Source organism: Gastrolobium bilobum, unplaced genomic scaffold, assembly GCF_033153095.1.
Source record: "Gastrolobium bilobum isolate Gb01-03AN ecotype WA unplaced genomic scaffold, APGP_CSIRO_Gbil_v1 utg1251, whole genome shotgun sequence".
Taxonomy (NCBI): domain Eukaryota; kingdom Viridiplantae; phylum Streptophyta; class Magnoliopsida; order Fabales; family Fabaceae; genus Gastrolobium; species Gastrolobium bilobum.
The window spans coordinates 2,271-6,624 of record NW_026899574.1 but is presented as its reverse complement, the minus strand read 5'-3'; the positions used below and the strand labels follow the sequence as shown (position 1 = coordinate 6,624).

The following is a 4,354-nucleotide window of genomic DNA, read 5'->3' as shown; positions in this document are numbered from 1 at the left end:
CTTATAAATAAATAAGTGAGTATCTAAGCCACAGATCTACAACACATAGTCCAGACATAATCCTGATATAATTATACAACTCGAATAAACTTAATATCGTCAAATTAATGTGGCATGGACAAACCTCATGCTCACCAAATAAACAACATACTCATCAAGTCTCAATACAAACATCTTGATAACGATAACAAGCTAAAAACATATAGCAACAGACATAATCCAGCATCCAAGCATAATCATCATAAACATCAAATATCAAATAAGCTCCGACTTCCTACCGCAAGAGGCCTCAACCCCCGCATTACCTGAACCTGAAATGGTGCTATAACACCTCGCAATTCTAAATTATATATTAATATATTAAATGTGGATTAAAGGGAAGGATTAGTAAAAATCCTGAAAATTAGGTCAAAATACAAAGAAAGGGTAAAACGGTAATTAGCCAAACACGCAACCCTAGGAAGGTAAAAACGAGTAGGAGGTCTCAAAAGATAAAAATAACCCTGGAAATGGATTCAGAACGAAAAATTGAGTGGTTAGGCAAGTTTTGGAAAATTTGGTGAATAATGTTTTTACTGGGTAAAAATACAGCGGTACAGTTGCACCGTAAAACGTGTCGATTGAGTTTTGAGCTCTAGGGTTGGATATAAGTTATAAATGGTGTATAGGACTAGAAAATATGATTTCTGATGAAAATCGATGGAAATTAGTAAGTTTGGGGAAGCGTGCCTACGGCGCGCGTAACAGCTTTAAACTGCAATTTCTCCGAACGACCGGAAAACTTCGGATTCATCTGATCAAGGGAAATTAAAGGACAATGGTTAATGTTAAAAATTAGTGTTTCTAGTTAGTTTAGGAAATTATGAACGTTTAGCGGAACAGGAAGGAAATTCGAATTAGTTTGAAATCGCGTGAGGTGGCGGTGGGGCCCACCTCACTTAAGTGAACCTTGCCACTTGGACAACACCACAAATCTGATTTTTCTCTCTCCTCCTCCCTCGTCCAAAACCGTGCTTGCCTTCCATGGAAGGAGAGATTTGCTTCCAAAATCTCTTTCTCTCATAACTCCCTCCATACAACCCCGAATCAAGAAAAGTTTGTGAGCAAAGTTGTTGGAAATCATCATCCGAACACAACCCACCGATTAGTTTTCCTTGAAACCCTCTCATTTGAGAGAAAATGGCCAAAACCAGCCACAAAAATTGGAGGAAAATGGAGGTTTTTGGAGTTGTTTGTTCAAGCCATTGCTTGGGGATCACTTGGAGGGGTCCTAGGCCAAGGTTGTGAGTATATTTCAATACTTTTTTTTTGGCTTGATTCATGAATCTAAATTTTGAAAACCTAGAGCTAAATTGTGTGATTGATGTAGTTAGAGAGCTCAAATGGAAATTGTGTATTAGACAATTGTGGCTTAGAATGATGTTTTAGAGTGATAAATGTCATAAAAATTATTGATGAAATTGGGAGATTAACTTCGTGAAATTTGAGCATGATTCCATGACTTTGTGAATTGGATATGTTGTAGGATTGTGTAATTGAGTTGTTGAATGATTGTATGAGTTAATAGTAGGATTGTATGATGTGTGGAGTAGTTGAATTGAATTGAATAACCCTCGGAGGGAGGCTATGTACAATTCGGCCATAATGATTAAATTGGGAATTCATACCAGCTCGAGCTCCACAGACAGCGAGCATTGTTAGACCCAACATAGAGGCTAACAACTTTGAACTGAAGCCGGCATTACTGCAACTGATTCAAAAAGAACAGTTCGCTGGAGGAAGCACAGAGAACCTCTATTGTCATCTTGATGACTTTTTGCTTTACTGTGATACATTAAAAGTGAATGGAGTTTCTCGTGATGCTATATTGCTCAGGCTATTTCCATGCTCACTGAAAGATGAAGCAAGAGATTGGTTGCAGTCTCAACCTGAAGGAAGCATAACCAGTTGGGATGACTTAGCCGCGAAATTCTTGGCCAGATTTTTCTCAGCCTCGAAGATGGCTAGGCTCAAGGCGGAGATCACAGCTTTTGAACAAAAAGAAAGCGAATCTTTGTATGAGGCTTGGACACGATTCAAAGGATTACTACGGAAGTGTCCTCAACACGGAATTAAAGCATGGGAGAAGGCAAGAATCTTTTTCCAAGGGATGACAGCCAACACAAGAACATTAGTAAACGCCGCTTCAGGAGGCTCATTAAAAACAAAAACTCTTAAGGAAGCACTTGAATTGTTGGAATCACTAGCATCTCAAGAATTTGACAATGCTCCTGCTCCAGTTGCACCAAGAAGATCAGGGATCATGAAGCTTGAAGGCTAAGATGCACTCTTAGCCCAGAATGAACAAATCCTACAAATGCACAAGAAACAACAAGAAAAATTAGATGCCTTTAATAAGAAATTTAATATTTCTCAAGTTTATTCTGTTTCTAATGCTAACATTAAATGTGATATTTGTCAAGAAGCTCATGCAACTGAGGATTGTGAATACATCAAAAACACAGAGAAGCAACCAGCGGAGGTCAATGCACTCTGGTATGATCAAAAGAACTCGAACAATCCAGGAAGGAATCAATATGGTAATCAAGGGTGGAAGAATAATAATCAACACCCTGGGTTGAGTTACAAGTCAAACTACCAGCTGAATCCTCCTATGCCATTGCAACAACAACCTCAAGACACCACATCAGAGTGGGAGAAGGATTTTGCACAGTTGTCCAAGACAACATCAGACTACATTCAAAATGCAGATGCCTTCAGAGATGAAACAAGAGCTTCCTTCCGGAATCAAGAAGATTCAATCCGGAACTTGGAGACTCAAATTGGTCAGCTATCAAGGCAGTTCACTGAAAGAACCCAGGGCACCTTTCCAAGCAACACTGACACGAACCCAAAGGCACAATGTAATGCAATTGTCACAAGAAGTGGGATCGTGATTCAGCCTGTGGAAAAACCACCAGTTGAAAAGAAAAAAAAAGCTGAACCTGAAGCCGAGAAAGAGAAAGAAGAAGATGCAGTAGAAGCAGAGAAGAGCATTCCAGAGAGGAAGCTGTTCAAATGGGAGAAAAAGAAAGCTTTGGACAGACAACCAAAAGCAGCAGATCCGTCTCCGTATGCAAAAGTTCCATACCCTCAGCGGTTGAAACAAGAAGTCCAGAAACAACAATACACCAAATTTCTGGACATCTTCAAGAAGCTGCAAGTCAACATACCTTTCGCAGAAGCCCTGGAAAGCATGCCGAACTATGCGAAGTTCATGAAAGACCTTCTATCAAAGAAACGCAAGTTGAAGGAATGCGAAACAGTGGCCTTGACGAAGGAGTGCAGTGCAATCATCCAGAAGAAACTTCCTCCTAAGCTGAAAGATCCGGGCAGCTTCAGTATTCCTATTGAAATAGGAAACATTGAAGTTAGAAAAACATTATGTGATATGGGAGCAAGTATCAACCTGATGCCACTGTCCATGTGCAGAGCTCTTGGAATCAAAGAGCTCAAGCCGACTACAGTTTTTCTCCAGTTAGCTGACAGATCGATCAGACGACCAGATGGGGTAATTGAAGATGTTTTAGTTAAAATTGACAAATTTATCTTCCCTGCAGATTTTATAGTTCTGAATATAGAAGAAGACACCAAAATTCCCCTATTACTTGGAAGGCCATTCTTAGCCAACGCAAGGGCAATGATCGATGTGGAGCAAGGAAAACTAATGCTGAGGATGAACGAAGAAACAGTCACCATTGACGTCTTCGAGTCAATGAAACATCCGACAGACGGAGAAGACTGTTTTATGATAGACATAATGCAAGAAGCAATTGATGATGCTATGAAAGAGGAGAATTCCCCGCTTGAGTTAGAACAAATCAACGAAGAAGTTGAAATAACTGATAAAGAACCAGTGGTGGAAGAACTTGAAAGAAAGAAAGATGACATCCCTCTTGGAGCACCGAAGTTGACCTTAAGGAGTTACCTCCAAATTTAAAATATGCCTTCCTGGGTAACAACAACACATATCCAGTCATCATCAATGTTGAGATAACAACTGCTGAAGAAGAGAAGCTTCTCAAGGTGCTGAAGAAACACAAAGCTGCCATAGAATGGTCCTTCTCCGACCTAAAAGGTATAAATCCTTCCTTTTGTACTCATAAAATTCTAATGGAAGATGATATTAAACCTGTGAGACAACCACAAAGGAGACTCAATCCAACCATGAAAGAAGTGGTTAGGAAGGAAGTAGTAAAATTATTGGATGCAGGTATGATCTACCCTATATCTGATAGTGCATGGGTAAGTCCTATACAAACGGTACCCAAGAAAGGTGGAGTCACCGTGGTGAGAAATGAGAACAACAAGTTGA

The 4,354-nt window shown here is 39.8% G+C and overlaps 1 non-coding gene across 1 annotated transcript; it reads right to left on the bottom strand.

Moving 5' to 3' along the window:
* Positions 1–2,005: 2,005 nt before the first annotated feature.
* Positions 2,006–2,112, bottom strand: LOC133291619 (small nucleolar RNA R71). The gene has a single exon (XR_009748821.1). It is a non-coding gene; the product is annotated as a small nucleolar RNA R71 (small nucleolar RNA).
* Between the last annotated feature and the right edge of the window lie 2,242 nt (positions 2,113–4,354).